Source organism: Crassostrea angulata, chromosome 2 (assembly GCF_025612915.1).
Source record: "Crassostrea angulata isolate pt1a10 chromosome 2, ASM2561291v2, whole genome shotgun sequence".
NCBI classification, from domain to species: Eukaryota; Metazoa; Mollusca; class Bivalvia; order Ostreida; family Ostreidae; genus Magallana; species Magallana angulata.
This window is the reverse complement of record NC_069112.1, coordinates 69,711,596-69,729,260: the sequence shown is the minus strand read 5'-3', so window position 1 is coordinate 69,729,260 and position 17,665 is coordinate 69,711,596. Positions and strand designations below refer to the sequence as shown.

Below are 17,665 nucleotides of genomic sequence, written 5' to 3'. Positions count from 1 at the left end.
TTTTCATGTATCTACAAATGGCTTTTCTGACAATGCGGTATATATAGGACAGTTCATACATGTGCAATTTTCAACATGATCCCGTTGTCGCCACTGTCCATCTGGACACAAAAACAACATTGTTCCGTAGTTGTAGCATTCATCAAGGTAATAGTCATAAGCCTTTTCTATGCATTCTTTTGGTACAAGATCAGCTTTGGTAAGTTTTAGGACTTCTGTGAAATCACTTGGTTTTTCCAACGGTATGTCATCAAAATCGCAGGCACGCAAGCAAAACGTTAACATTTTTTTCAGGATTAACTTCGGACTCCATAGCCAATCTCACGAGACAATGCTTCTCGTGTACAAGTTTAGTTCTCAATGAATGTTTTTTACAAAATTCACAAGTCGTAGATTTCCAATTGCTTTCAATGTATTTGTCAACTAATTTTTTGACAGCTGCTCCGTCCCGTAGAAAATTTCTTATACCCTTTTCTCTTTCTTTCTTATAATCTATGTTCTTAAATTCATCAATTGCTGTTTTAAAACACGTTGTGGTATAAACCGTACATACTTATATAGGAAAATATCAAGGTGACCTTCTGAAGGTGACATAAGCCTGTTCTAATTTTCAGGATGACACCAGACCGTTAGTGACCTCAAAAGTTATCCAGGCGGACTTTACCCTGAACTCATTTATCAAGGTAACCTCAAGGTGACCTGACCTTAGCAGGTGACCTGAACTCGACCTCAGTTGACATGACCCTGTCTTTGACCCTGGCCTAGTGACCTGACATCAGTTGACATGACCCTGTCCTTGACCTAGTGACCCAGGTGACCTGACCTTGACCTCATATGACCTGACCTTGACCTAGGTATCAAGGTCATTGGTGACCTTATATTGACTTCAGACTACTACCCTCACTACTGAGCACTTTGATCTGCCAGTAATGCATAGGCCCTGTCTCTTTGTGACGTAAAAATTAATTGCTGGATTTTCACAATGATGATCACTAGAGTTTTGTGACAGTGACCCTAGTGACTGTTTCTCTTCACAACTTATTATGTCTTCTTCTAACCTAAAATTTGCAGACTTTGCTGGCCTGAGTTTGGTGGGACGGAGGGAGTCGTCATCCGCTGACATATGCATCGCACCCCAGTACTCTTCATAGCTTGGACGAAGCCACTGTGGCTGGTGTACTTCTTTGCCGCCTGATGCAGTACTTGCTTGGTCTTCGTTTCCAGAGGCTGAGACCCGAGGAGGTAAATAGGTATGTCCCGCCTTAAATAGGACTTTCTTTTTCCTGGACTGATTTTTCTTGTAACTGCTAGTCTTCATTGTTAGAGGTGTGAAATGGTCATTTACAATGTCGATTCTGTTAGGTGAGGCTGGGGTTGGATGTGTGGACATTGATATTAGTTATTCTAAGATAAGAACTGAGCTTGATTCAGATAGGATGTTCATTGCTTGTCCTTTTCAAAACACATTTCCCTTAATTTGGGCATTAAGGAAATAAGCCATTTCAGTTTCAGAGATTAGTCTTGTCATGGTGATTGTTTAAATTACCTCCCTTTGACCTATAGTTGTTCTTCACACATCTGTAGTATTCTCGATCAAAAAGGACCAGGGAGGAGAGTTAGGTCATAATTTGTTGATAGAACAATGTCAGAGAGTTGTTTGCTTAACAGGGACACTTTTGTTTGCTCCATTGGAGTCATTAGATGAAAATTTATGAAGAAAAAGTAATAAATTAGCTCCATTTTTTTGGTTCAGCCTGTCGTTTTCCTCCTTTTTGGTCTCCTTCCTCTTAAAAGCATCTTTAGATTACATGTGCAGTATGTAACACTACATATTAGGTAACATATACACTACATGTAATTTACATGTTATGCTATTTGTATCTCTGAGAGCTGATAATGTAACCCCACCCCCTGTGCACAAAACATAACACAAAACACACAAAAAAGGTGATTTTTAGAGTTTTCATTAAAAATATACGAATGGCAGTCGGAATGATGTTTTGGTTTTTCTTTACTCGGAAGAACTGAATTTCTTTAAACAGGGGTAAAGGGCCATTTTAAAGGGGTTTCCTTAAAGTTAAAGGTGGCAGGGGATAGTTTCGTACTAAAGACCCGGTCAAATTTCTTAAAAAATTAGTGATAGGTGCTGTTTGATGAGATATTTTATGAATAAAAATGAATGAAGTAATTATCAGATACATTTCCTGTATAGCAGAGTGCTTGTTGAGAAAAATGATGTGCAATATGTAGGTGTCACTATGATGCTTAGGATAGACATATATGCAAATGCGAAACTAATACATGCTGTGAGATGCTAAGGAAATTCCGCTGGCAAGCAGTAGGGTTTAGGAGAAGGTCTGTCTCTCAGAACGAAGGTGATTGACCCCAGATCGATTGATGAAATTTCATCAGGGCAAACAATTATTTACCAAATGCTTTGTAATTTATCTCCCTCGCTCGGGACTGGGAGAGGCTGTAGGGGTGCGGATGAGGCGCAAATTTTGAAAAATAAAGCCAAAATATTGCAGGGCCCCCAGTGTGTTTTTAGTGCATCTGCACTGCAATATGTAAATTACATGCTCTGGGTGGGTCTATTATTTGAGCTAGGAGTATATGAAGTGTAATTAACCAGCCCTCATGAAACGGCCCTACTGGTTTTGGGGTTATGAAATGCATTTTATCATCTTTGTCACATTGATGGAATTTTTCATAGCACTTTGGTATATTGTATTACAAATCTAAAATGTTTAATGTGCATTTTTATTTATTTATTGTTGTGTTTTAGGTATCTGGCATTATACAGACGAGACAAGGAGGAAGATCATAACATTGTCGGATGGCAACGCAACCAACAGTAGAGTTGAAGCTGTGGGTCGATTTATCAGCGCTGAGGATACATGAGGGATCTTTTGTTGAGATAACGTGTGTGATTGTCGATCTTTACCAAAACAGGAGATCGCTGAACTCGTCCGCCAGCACTAAAGTTAAGGTACTATTGGTAACATGTTTAATGATATTTTGTAACATTTGACAAGTGTTAATGTATGTTGAGAGTTGAACGTGGTCCAATTCATTCAACAGTGGTTATGGAATCTATATATACATGTATCTGTGTTGTATATTGTTGTAGTATTTGAAATACATTCTTTGTTTAATCTAAGACTCATTTTATTTATTTGCATATGTTGTACATGTATTTACACCACAATAGCATTTTATTAACATTTTAATCAATGTGAGACAGATATGTGTGTTATTCTTCCATTTTTTTTTCTTATAAATGTTTCATTTAGAGTGTAACTTTGAAAATGGAAAATCTTTTTGTCATTAATTTGTTTTGGAATTATAATTGATTATTTGAAATATTTCTTGTCCCAGACTGTCAGTTCAAAGTATTTTGAAAGTTCAATAATTTGAAAAGCTGATTTCATGGATGAAAAGGTCAACTTTCACATGTTATGAATTGGTATTGTGGTAAAAATTTAACACACATCTTTATGAAAGATTTTTCATTTTTTGTGAAATCGCATGAACAGTATATATTTTCCTTTGTTATTGGCAGATACTACTGGGATATTTATTGATGGTTGTCATATTTATTTGTAGAACATTGACGTGGAAGATGAGTTTAGCGGTGTAATTGATGCGGTTTCTTTTGACGAGTAAGTTGTTGAAAACGCAATCTAGATAATGATTAATAACAATTTTAAGCTTTCATTTAAATATTGGATTGTTTTTTGCTTTTAGTTTAATAAAAATAAGAATAATCTTAATTTGTTACCCGCACAATAATAGAAAGGTCTTCCGTTGCAAACGGAAGACCTTAATTACTTTAATAGAGCATATACAACAACAGTCAACTCTTATAGACCAAACCACACTTTACAAACGATATGTCCCTTGGCCGCCATCTTTGGGGAAAAACCCATATAATTCTCACAGTAGCCTTTGTAGTTTAGAGGGTTGTAACTTCGTCATTTGACATTAGAAATCAGTTTCCGCTGAGAATTTGGATTGCCCCAAGTTGGGGCAACCCACACATCGAAGGAATAAATTAAATTCCGAGAGATTTCTTCACAGGGCGCCCAAATATTTGGTTGCATAAAGAAGGGAAAAGTTGTGTTTTTCCCTTTTGACTTTTGGGTTGACCCCGCAAAGGGGGACAACTTTTGCAAAGTGTGGATTGGACTATTTGAAAAAAACAGTTGCTGCAAGTGATGTTATTTTCGTAGAGAATTTTTTTGGGACCAAGCCATTAAAAGTACCATAATGCATTGATGAGGGCAACCTTTTTTTTATTTTCACATTGGTAGTAATTTTATATATAGATATATAGTTATTTTGTAGAGGCAGTTTGGCTATTTTCCTGAACAGAGAAGTGTTGACATGTACGTCTAGACATATTGACAATCTCTTCCCAACGCATGAGTTTATCGAGAACAAATATGTTGAAGGAAAGAAAAAGGGATGCATTATGACTGCAGTGTAAGTTTTAACCCTGAATAATAGTTCAGATTTTTTTTATTGTAAAATAAGACATTGAGATTAATTTCAATTTCAATGAAAAGGCTAAATTGACTTACATTTGTCAGTACAGAAGTGTGTCATATATGAGTTAAAATGCAGGAGTTGCGTGAGCTACACATGGAAGCAATAAGCTCTCTGTCGGAGCGCAGCTTAGAATGGTAAATCGCCTTGAATAATTAATTGATGAACAATGTCGTGGATAAACAAAAAAATCTTTAAGAAAACAAAAATATATATTTTCTTTCAGATGCTGCTTCATCTTCTTCCTAAAACTTCTTTAAACGCGAAAAATGGGGTGGGGGGGGGGGGTTGTAGTGACTTAATGTGAAAACATTTCCCTGATCAATTGAGGTATCTATATGTGTGCATTTTTTTAAAATTCCTAAATGTACTGTATTTAATATAAATATTGCTCAGGTTCAGACTTCCCCAAATATATCTCGTGTATTTAAGCCACTCCATCAAACATATACACACATGACACAACACCCCTATACACGTGCAGCTGCCCCGCCAGACGGGGACAGTTTTCGGGAAAGATCAAAGGAGGCGCTGGGTCCTGGGTGACTCGACTTTTAGAAAGGGGTGAGGGGGTGGATTAACGAAACTGCAACGTTTGTATCTTTTATAAATAAAATAAATTGTTTTTCCTTAAGAATTATTTTAATTTAACGACTATGTCAACTGCGAAATGATCTACTTGGTTTTAATACATACTTTCAAACCTGTGTGTCTCTTTACCCATATAGATACTTCTACTGGTCAGTGAGAAGTTCCATTTATGGGAATTGATTTTAATCAACTCTCCTATGCAGTTACTCTGGCAAACCGAAAGTTAAACAGTGTTTGGACCTAAGCACAGATCATTACCGCTGACAAGACTTAGTTCTCGGAAATAATCGATAAATTTGCTGTAATGAATTCTTAAGCATTGTTTTTCAAGGAAACCTACTCATTGATACCTTGAAAATAGTCAGATTGTCAATGGTAGAAAACAATTTAGACATTTTTTTAGTAGCACATGTATGTATTCCTACGCTAGAGTTTACAATAGTATCGTTCAACCAGACGTAAATATTCGACAAGCAGAGAATTTCCCTATCGGAGATTAACGGAGACAGCCGAACGTCTGGTTGAACTAGAGTTTAATATTGCTTGGATCCTTACAATTTTTCTGAAATATTTCGATTACTGATACGTTCGTTGATGGAATTCTTAGTATCTCTAAATATTTTTTATACACATGATTCATATGGGGTTTTCTCGAAATCCTTTTTGAGAGTCCGAGTTATTATAAAAAATGTGCGTTAATTAAATATATATAAGAAACCACTTACCATGCAAAAATACATTATCGTTGATTCTAAAATAAATAATAATCGATAAAATTGAATCACGGTAAACGCCTGGACGACGGTGCGGATAGGGTCCCTCACATGCCAGGTAGTTATATCTTTTATTTATTTATCTTTTTATCTATGTCATGAAAAAAAAACCAATAATTTTAAATTCAAAAAAATTGTCAGATAAATATATCGTAAAATTTTTTAATTTTATCGATATTATTAAAAAAAAAAATAAAAGTAAATAAAATTGAAATTTATCTTTCTTTTTTTTTCAGAACGGCCAGCACAGCAGTGAGGTCACAAACAGTATTACAACGACCATGGAAATAACAGTCATTGCATTAAGTAAATTTTGAATATAAAATGAATAAATTTTAATAAATACAATTATGGATTATTTAAATTACTATTGAAGTTGTTTCAAAAGCCACTCTTTTATTTAGACAAACCTTTGATGTATGTTATCCTGGGAGGGACTGGTGTGGTGGTCTTGATTTTTTCTGTGATGATTGTTTGTGCGATCAATAGAAGGTGTCTGAGGAGACGGGTGGACATCGAGATCGAGTCCCAGTCACCCGCCGAGTTTGACGCAGTTGTCATGAGGGACTTTAAAAATGATTAACTTTCTTTAGTGATAATTCTGACGCTATGTGTGAGGAGAAAAATCCACGATGTACCTATTCAAGTTCGACCACCCCCAACACCAGTCATGCCAGCTCCTCAACTAAGACCACTCCGCCGTTCAACAAGGCAGAGTCGCCAACCCAACAAACTGACTTATTGATTTCTCCAACCTCCTTTTGTAATAATAAACTTTTAAACATATTGACTTTTCTGAAGTTCTTTATGTTTTTAATATACGAAATATAAATATAAAAAAGATATATTTTTACAAGACTAAGAATCCGCGAGTTTTCTAAGCTAGAGATACTTTGCATAAAAATGCTTGGTAATACCATTCGACAAATGTAAAACGATCAAAATGCGATATCTACAATATTATATAAGGACATTTTTTATAGATATCTAAAATTTATTTTATGTTATTTTAGACTAACGATTAGACTAAAAATGTTTGGTTTGATGCCAGGCCGATTATAATTCACCCAACCCCGAGAGCCCCTATGTTTAGACGGGTATGTATGATTCATTACATTTTTATCTCTACAATGAAATAACAAAACAACATGTAAAATATTGATTACGTAACATTGTTTAAGTTACAAATGTTCATTCAAAGAAATAACTTATATAAACTTTTTTTTAAAAATTATACGCATACATTTTCTATAGGTAAGAAGGAGAATAGAATTTACAGAGACGGAGGAAGGTAAGCACTCCATTTGATTCACCGGCACGGATGCAGGCGCCTGCAGACACGGTAAATATATTTTAAAATTCATGAACAAAGATATAGAAATCAAAACTATATAGTAGCATACCTTGCATGTCTGCTGGTGTCGTTGACATTTGTTCTCATCAAAATATTCAACGCTGCAGTTTTCATATTTAAATAATTTATCTCTGTGCTCAATGTAGACATGCGGTGCGATGAGATAAAAACTTGAACGTGTAGTCGCAGTACAAACATTTAAATTCCGCTTTGCACATCCCTAACGTGACGATCATAGTTGTCTTTTCGATTCAGAACTTTTTTACAAGTATCGCTTCGAAATCTTTCTAATTTTTCAGGTACCTCTCTATTATGACGCATGAAAGAATATTTGTTACAAAATGACTTGCTGCATATGATACAAAATGACATGCTCGAAAACAACCGCACTTTGCAAATGCTATTGACAACTGAACTAGACTTAAAGTACATATCATTATCATATATGCTGTATATCGTTCGTTATGAAATTATATTATTTCACTTCTTGGTTCTATTTCCGGGTTGATAGATCTGACCGGATGTCCGGAAATTTACATTTTTCTTGTAAACGCAAGTGTTGAGGATTTGCTATTAACTTTAATCATAATTTTGTGATATTTCAACCCCTCAAACTTTCCATCAATTAAAACCTTGTAAATTGTTTGGTTGTGCTCTCCGGACCGACTCAATGTCTCTACATTCCAAAACACGAAATATATTTTATTATATTGACACTGACAAACTAAATTGTGACCGACTTCCGCCTCACGAGGCTTTTTATTCCAGTTTAAAGAAAGCCAATATTACAGACGAAGAGTATGCTTTCTGTCAAAGAGTGTGGAACGAAAAGAAAATGACAACCTTTCGCGATTTTCTAGTCTGGTACAAAAACCTTGATGTCGAACCTTTCGTACAAGCCGTTAAAAATTTGCAAAAGTATTATTTCGAACGAAACATTGATCAATTCAAATGTAGTATTTCGGTACCGGGTCTTGCACGGCGAATGCTGTTTGGAAGTGGTACAAAAGAGGTAGCTAGTTTGAGAATGAAGATCTATATGACACCATCAAGCAAAACATCATTTGGGTTCGGGCATAATTTTCAAACGCTACCACGACACCGGAAGTATGAATCCATTTGTAGATATATGTAAAATGTCATAAAATAAGAGCTACATGACACTTCGGTAGGAAAATGAAATATCACAAACCGCTTGGTTTGATACAATGGCCGATATAGAAACAATATTTAGATATTCTCTTTATCCCGCAAAAAAATCGATAAATGATTTTATTGTGTCAGTAAGCATTGTGGCAACGCACTTTGAATAAAAATATGGCACTTTGATTTTTTTTCCATTTGATTGATTACAGGAAAAAGGCTCCTACCCCTCATTTTCCCCTCCAAAACATATGATATTCAGCAACTTAGAGTAAATGTATACTATCGGAAAAAAATACGCTTTGTTGTAAATTAAGTACAGTTATATTGAAAAAAAAACCGAGCTAGTCAAACAATATTGTATCAATAACGTATCCTGTTTTAGCTCACCTGAACCGAAGGTTTCAGTGAGCTTTTCTGATCACCTGTAGTCGGTTATCTCTCTTTCTCTCTCTCTCTCTCTCTGTGCGTGCTTGTGTATGTGTGTGCGTGCGTTGGTTCGTGAGAGAGAGAGAGAGCGAGAGAGAGATTGTTAGCACAACGCACGACGAAGGACGACAACCAATTGCAAAAGGTCATCATATAATAAATACATTATTTTCATTTCAGTCTCGAACGTCAAAAATACTACAAACACCAGCAAAAGGCAAAATCCTTTCCAAACAGGTATCTGTCACTCATAATAGACGGAATGGATCAGAGTAAGACTCAACTCCCACACTTTGTGCATGCCAGTAAATTCACCTCCGCCATGTGGAGGTTGCGTGTGCGATTGGTAGGGGTGATAGTACATGGGATTGGGGTATACGCCTTTTTCGATTTATTTGAATACACAAATCGGACATTATCTGTTTTGTTGAGTGTCATTTACATGTTGAGGGAGTCTCTTCCAAATGTCCTCTATCTCCAAATGGACAACTGCGCGAGGGAGAACAAGAATAGGTAATGATTTGCAACAATTTTTTACCACAAAAATTCATCTCAGTGTTCCATATTTTTAAAAGTTGTTTTTTTTTTCTTAGTATTTAACATCATTTGCTTATTTTCTTTAACAGGTATTTGTTAGCGTTCATGGCTTATCTAGTGGAAAAGGGTGTGTTTAGGAAAATCAAGGTTTCCTTCTTGATGGTGGGCCATACCCACGAAGACATTGATCAGGTGTTCTCAAAGTACGAATAACAGTCTTAACATCTTATCCTTTCTGCATTTGAAAGTGCCCTCCCTTTTATGTTGCGGGGGGGGGGGGGGGGTTATATACAAAAAAGTAATAAAAGCATGTGCATAAAAACACTCACTTTGAAAAAATGGTGTTCTAAAAAAGTTATTAAAATTGCAAGATAATGCAATAGCAATATTGCGTTAAACAAACACACCAATGAAGCTGACATGTCCTAATGTTTTTCAGTATATCAGATTCAGCCACTGGTTGTGTAAACATGCAGCAATGACCCTGGAAAAGCTGATGGAGGGATTTGAGAAATGTTATACTCCAACACCAGCAAGCATACGGACCTCCACGGTGTTCAACATCACCGAGTGGCTTATTCCACATCTTAACACCATCAAAAACCACTCCAAGCCACATATTTTTAAAATCGCAAAAGATGACAATGACAGGGGCTAGAATTTTTTCGAAAGAGTGGTCTACAGACAAAGTACGTGCCGTAAAGTTACACATGTCAACAAATGTTGTAACAGGTCGGGTACACTACCTTATATGGATAGCTTTATTTAACACGTGACAGTATTTACGTCAAACAGATTCTCCAATCCAGTGAATGAGTTGCAATACATGACGGTTTACAACGTGTTTACGATTCAACAAACGCACGTAGTTTTTGTCCGTTTTATTCACAATATTTAATTGCTTGCCGGAATGTTTGTACATATTGATTTTTACTTTAGAAGTTAAAACAGGAAATATTACCTACCATTAAATTTGTTCCATGCTCACAATGAAAAATATCGTTGTTTTAGTTGATCAATAGTTGCCTCAAAAAATGATCAGTATCAAGCGACTGACAAACATACGCATAAAAATACAAACAGATTTTGGTAAGAAAAACCGCCGATTGTGTTTTGGAGACTTTATCATTGTACACTAGAAAAAAAATACAGGTAACTGTACATTTTTAACATACATGAATAGCCACGGTAGTAGAAATGCACAAATATACAAATGCAGAAGCGCAAGCTATGCAGCGTATTGTATTTTGTCTGTTAAGCATTCTGATGAACGTCACTGAAGAAAATATCAAAGCGCATTCTACTAAATTTGTCCCAAATATGGGCTATCACGTGAAAAAACGGTACTCACTGCTTTTAATTCAATAGGACGTACCTCTCTTTTGAACATTGACAATGGGCATTTTAATAGGTTGATATCAGTCCTCATATGCAATATTTTTTTTAAATGTGAGCATAGAAATTGAAGTTCAGACATAATTGTTCATATTAATTTCATAAATTCTGAAAAATCATGCAAAATGAGTTTCCAAAGGACAATTCAAAATGGTATGTATTTTCAATGAGCTTTGTATACACTGAAACTTATAGTAGCCCACAATGCCTTGCAACTCATTCACTTAATTGGTTAGTCGATAAAAGTAAAAAGATTGCTAATTTAGTATGCAAATGCATGCCGACGTCACAAAATATAGTGGTCTCGACCTGTGTAAGGTTTTTTGTCAATTCACTTTTTATGGTATATGGCAACACCCCCTCTCTCTTTCTTTCTCTCTCTCTCGCGCGCGCACGCAAACACACAGATAACTGAGATAAAACATAAGTCATATGTTACTCGTATTCAAAAAACAAAATGTATATGTATCTTATTTTTAAGACTCTGAATGCTACTGGGGAGTATCTTCTGAAGACGCAGGTAGAGGACTCGCCAGACGTCGTAGAGAGGGACTACACGGAGATAGCTTCTAACATCGAGAAGCTGGAGGGAGATGTCAGGGCAAGTTTTACATATTTTGCTAAAGAGGGCGACAAAGAATGGTGGAGGTCATTTTTTGAAAACTACGATGAAATAGGTATTTATTTATTTGAGCTGAATTTTATAGGCACAATATTTTTGTTGATAATAATCATCTTCATTATTAATTATGATGATATCAGTCATTATTGTTGTTTAAGTACATACTCACAAACTGTTACATGTATTTTTAGGCAATTACACATAGTGGTTCATTGAAGAAATCTTCGACTCTAAAGCAGGTACTGTACGCTACTTTTCTCTGTGTGTGTTTGTGTGTGAATAAACTTTAAAAAGTAAGGTATTTCTGTCTTTCAGAACCAAATTCTCTGGACAGTGCGAGCGTCTTTGATTTCGGCGATGACGAAGATGTGCCCTCATTATACACTTATACATGCACATTCAATAACAAAACTCCTACGTTACAGAATAGTAACTCATTTTAAATATTTCTATTTAGGTCATTATAGGAAAGGCCTGCGGACCAAGAAACTCAACACAAGAGATCCAGGTAGACGATTTTGTTCCGGTGGACATTCCAAAGTATGCAGGAGATTGGCCTCAAGTCTGCTGCATTCTGGGTAATGATTGTCAACAAGTGACTGTGAGGTGGTACAAGGGATCCAAGACGACTGCTTGGAGTCCGTGTACTAGGCGTGTCAAGGGCGCATGAGGGAAGACTGAGCCCTGGACTGAGACAGTCTCCAGATCTCAGATCTGGACATCGGGATTTTCTCTCACACCGTCCGGATTGCTCCCAAAGAAAATCAGAGATGATGTGGACGTATATGAACAGTATTTACACGAGTAGATAATGAGGAGTGTTTCATCGGGGGCGGAAACTGTCCGCTCCGAAATGAATGTTTTATGTTCTTATTTTCATTGGAGTGTTTAAAAGGGGGCGGAAACGGTCCGCTCAGAAATGTATATTTAACTTGTCTTTATCATATTCTTTTGCGTAAACTGCCCCAAACCATTTTATTTCTTATAAAATAAATAAATATTGAATTCATTTTTTAAATAACTATTTTATCCTAATCCCCAAGCTTTGTGGTGTATAAATTAGGGGAGGGGGTTACATGTTCGTGGTTGCACAGTTTTCCTATTCCTAGCAGAAACTCAACACAGGTACATGCTTTAAAGTTAAATAATTCAGATTCATTAGGTGACAATCATTTTTAAAGAAGGATACTTAAACGATCCGTATATATTTTTAAACGTAGCTGAATATCTAATGATCTGTAGTCTGCTTTGATGGACGATTCTAAATGCTTTTGTCTCCTCTGAATTTTGGACTTGTTCTATTGTAAGAAATACGGGAAGATTTGTCCGTAATCGACTGCTTAACTTGAATGTAATAAACTCATGTGAACAAAAACGTGACTCAAACCAAGCTATGTATTTTGCTTATAGTTCTACGATTGACGCTGAAATTTTGGTTGATCAATAGAAATGTCTTGCTAAAAGGATGATATGCTGTAACTACTTTCTGGTGCCCCTTCTTGAACGATTAATTGCCTAAAATCTACACAAATTTTTGATAGTTATTCAAACACCAGTAAATGAAAACGACACTTTTCTTCTTTCACATATAGAATTTTTAAAAATACAATAACTAGTAAGTAGTGGAGGGAGAAAATGTACCCTTATGCTCTCATGCATTTTAATCGTTTTATAAAGTGATTGGTGGTGGGGTTAAAATAAAGGGAACTGGAAGTTAACCGTAAACACCAACTGAAAATTTAGTTATTTATATTGCATATGATCTTATTTTGGTAAAAATGGTATTCCAGATAAATATGTCAAAGATTAAGTATATGCAAAAATAAGTGAAAATTCGGATATTCATTTTTTGTTAATCTACTGAGGGGCCACATGGCACAATATCCTTTGAATGCCCATATAAAGCCAGTGTTGCTCAGGTGAGCGATGTGGCCCATTTGGACCTCTTGTTCTTGATAGGGGTTTTCCGCCAGCAACAAGGAATGTACTTTTTTATGAGATGGAAAACAACGTGTACAATGCCTGATTTTCTCACCTTTGTAAAAATCATCACTTGAATTTTCGATGCCAGTTGTTTAGGCAGAGGGTGAAAGGGCTCGGACATGATTTTCAAGCACATGTGTAACATTGATGTAAACAAAACTCGTGCCTTTGTCGATGGGTGTGTTTTTAGCTACTAGATTGGTCAGGAACAATTGTTTTTAAAAAAGTTGTAAAGAGGTATTTTCCCAGAAGTTTGTTTTAAACTCGCTACCCGTGTCTATAGTTGCGTAATTTTGAATAAGAATATATAGTAAAAATTAAGTTAACAGTGGTGTGCAACCTGAGAGGATCCATCTAAAATTGTGATATAAATTCCAGTTGCCGAAAACTTAATGAAAAATGTTATTATCAGTTCAATGATTTATAAATACCCGTAGAATTTTAACAACAAAATTATCCTGATTACACTACCAACGAAAATACCTTTCCACGAACCACCTTTTTATAAATGATATATTTTATATATTTATATTTATTTTAGGATTTGGAGTATTTGCTACTCAAAGTTTCATGAAAGGAGAATTCCTGCTAGGGGAACGACTTACACCCCAGGAAGCGGAGCAAAGAAGAGAAAAGGGACGACATAATTACATGTTTTATTTTACTTGGAATGGAAAACATGTGTAAGTGTGTGGTTGAAAAACAAGATACTTTGTGATAAACACTTAAAAATCTCTATACGAAGCTATGTTAAGGCTGTCCACAATGACAAAGCACCCTATATTACATCGGATATTTACTCTAAAATTAAATATAAATAACGAGAGAAAGGAGAAACAACATGCAGTGTCGTGTTAAGCACATGTTGGGCTTCTGAGGAAATCCCCTGTAAAACGTAACGTGACCATATTAATCACGTGATTCGATATAATAGGTTTCAATATGCCAATTGTAAATACCCTATTACAGTTGAAAGATGACATTAAACACGTCAAAGAAAAACAGTTTCAGAAAGAACGCAGGCGAATCTACCTGAAAATTGCTGGGGTCAGCTCACCAACTGAGCTGCATTTATGTATTATAGAAAACAATTGGTATCCTCGTATGAGTGGGGGGGGGGGGGGGATTTCCGAATTAAATAGCAATTATTTTGTATGTCCGCCAACTAGGCACCTGACCCCAACATTTTGTGAAATCCTTACCATTTAAGCCAACATATTAACGTTTTCCCAACAAGATTCTACATCATCTTTCAACTGTAGTACTTATTTAAAACCAGTGTTTATAATTCTCTCCATTTTTATTTCAGATCCCAAACGCTCAAATGACTCGGAAGCAGGGGCGACAACTCCCTTGGTTTACTTACTGAGGCGCGCAATTCAAATAGTCTAAATGTATTGATATACTGAATTAAACTCTAGAAATTCACACTGCTGTTTTCTTTCTTTGTTCCTCCTTCGATATTTTAAGAGTTTAAATTCTTTCAACTTCTTGGAAATTTTTTTTTATTCACAAATCTTTCAACAGAGATAAAAATACTGAAGGTTTATATGTCCACTATACTGTACACGTGGTACCACGTCCATGTTCACATCTACATTTTAAAAAAAAATACAAGAAGCATTATATCTATATTTTTATTTTGATCAAAATACATTTGAAATTTATAATAACAACTGGTTTCAATCAATTACACATGAAAAATATCTGCTCATCTGCAAATCACGCAACAACAAACCCCCCCCCCCCCCCCTTTCATTAAAAAAAATTACAAAACTGGGACAAAGTAAATTCAATTATTAAATATTATCAACATATAATAAATTTCGAATTTTCTATAGGTATATAATCAGAATATTTATTCAAAAAAAAATTCACGATATTATAATATATTTTTTAAATTAAATAAATAAATATGTTATTGGCTATTTTCTTACAAAAATTTCCCAAAAAATATTAAAAATTAATACAATTATATTTTTCATTTTAAAAAACACTTTTTGGTGCAGAACTTAAATGCAATGGAGGTATATATATGCAATTGACGTTTTCAAGGGCATCAGTGAAAAATGACAAAATGAACAATCATGGTGAGAAATTTTTTTAATATCATTTAAATTTGACAGTATCTATGTTTTGAACCAAACAGAACTTTTAATGCAATCATGAACTATTGTAATTTTGCAAAAGTGATTATTGCACGATCCACCAAGGACAACAATTTGTTGACTTGGTGGGAAAATCATGAAAAAAATGATGCTGATGCCGGTGAAATATCAATTAATCGAAATTGCAGGAATTCAAATGATGTGCGATACAATATGTACCATCAAATTATGCACAGGTTTCCAAAAATGTATGTTCCCCTCTCTAAGTTTAAAAAACGTCTACCAAGAATTCAAAACTATGTAACTGATGCAAAATACTACAAAAAGAACAACAGGAATGGAGACCGCAAACAATTTGTTGAATTGTTTTCTCTACAAAACTGGGCAAAAGTATCAAAAACTGCAAAACAAGGCCACAGTATAACTGACTGTCGAGCATGTACATATGACTTGCACAGCATGTCATCATTACATTTGTCTTATTCAAGAGAACTAAAAAATGCAATTAACAATTGCCAAGATATGACCGAGAGTTTTTTAAACTCAACTGGTACAAAAACAATGACAGGTGCAATCAACATTGTCAAAGCAATGGTGAACACTTTGAAACCCATATTTGAGAAAAAAACAGGGCAAAACTTTACAGATGCCATATCCAAAAGTTTAAATTTGACACCAAAACTGACAAGCGAAGAAAAAAGAAAACAAAACAAAGAAAAGTTACAAAATTCCCATGAGAAATTAAAAACAACTTTGTCCTAAGATGATTTTGATGTCAATTACTTTTTATCGTCTGGGAAATCATACAGCCAATATGAGAGAGACAGACTGGCTGCTGGATTTACTTCAAAAGAAGAGAGTCCAGCTGCACAAAAGAAAAATCAAAATGTGAAAAACAAGAAACATCATGGCCCTTTTCAATCATACCACGTTAATCAAGAAGCTCTAGAAAATGAATTGGAAAACATGCCATCAAACCGTCCAATAAATTGGACACGACTTGCCAAAAAAATAAATGTTGTAAAAAAGAAAACACAATTCCATTAAATGGTGGTCAGGTCTTGAAACAGTTTGCAATTTCAAAAGGCATCAATCTTAAAACATTTTCTACAAACGGAACTGAACAATTGCGGCGAGTGAGGAGATCCAAAAAGAAAATTGGATACAGATTGTCTATTCCTTCTATGAGATCTGCGAAAGTCTTTAAAAGAGTTATAAAAGAAACATTCAGAGCAAAAAATTTGACATCGGTGAGGAAGTTGCTCCTAAATTTTACAAGACAAATTTCATCAACTCAGATGGCGATCTTCAGGAAAAAACTGAAAAAATACATGGCAGAAAAATACCCCTCAAGACCATAATCAGCAATGAAGTCAACAGACTGGAAAAGGGTGGAGTTGTTAGACACTCAGATTATGAAAAATTGACACAAGAACAGTTCAAACACTTTTGCACAAAAATTTTGGAACCAGAACATGCTGAGCATCACAATGGAAAAGACGCGATTCAACAGAAAGAAAAGGAATGGAAACTCAAAGTGTGGCATGACCACTCTGATATTCTTAATCACTGATACGTCAGCTTCATAACATGCTTCCTATACGACCCCATCAACTTTTTGACAGATGAGGAATATGCTGAAAGATTTCCTGTGATGAAAAAGATTGATGTGCAGTCGTTTGTGGCAAGACCCCAACCCTACATATTTGGATTATCTGGTAAGATAAAGAACAAACATGAATTAACAACTTTTTAACATTAAAATGATAGTAACTACATCTACACTGAAGAAGGCTGGATGGTCATGGCTTTTTTTTTAGAAAGCGTACATGAACTGAAGAGCTCTGAATATAATCAAAACTGAAACAAAAACTTTAAGGATTTTTCTTTTCAAAATAATAATTTGTAGCCTAAAGGGTGATACAAAATATTTAGGGCTTTTTGTGACCAGCCAGCCTCTTTAAGATTACAAAAACTTATTTATCATGCATAAAAAATATTTTTTTTAAAATTTAAATAGTTCCAAAATTTCCTTTCACCACGAAAGAAAAAAATAAATATGAAACAATAAAAATAATGCTTGCCTGAGCTACAAAATACATCAAATAAAAATTGCAAATGTTGATAAAAAAAAATTCACACAGGAAAAAATATACCTGTACACGCATCATTAACAAAGCTT

At 35.1% G+C, this 17,665-nt stretch overlaps 1 long non-coding RNA gene and 1 pseudogene across 2 annotated transcripts; both read left to right on the top strand.

The window, feature by feature from the left end:
- The first annotated feature begins 3,864 nt into the window (after positions 1-3,864).
- Positions 3,865-7,391, top strand: LOC128173358 (uncharacterized). Of its 2 annotated transcripts, none has more exons than XR_008242485.1 (5): positions 3,865-4,485; positions 4,775-6,218; positions 6,506-6,675; positions 6,926-7,009; positions 7,167-7,391. It is a non-coding gene; the product is annotated as an uncharacterized LOC128173358 (long non-coding RNA). The 2 variants fall into 2 exon arrangements; XR_008242486.1 differs by having other exon boundaries at positions 6,317-6,675.
- Positions 7,392-9,034: 1,643 nt separating this feature from the next.
- On the top strand, positions 9,035-12,062 carry LOC128174788 (uncharacterized; annotated as a pseudogene).
- Positions 12,063-17,665: the final 5,603 nt, after the last annotated feature.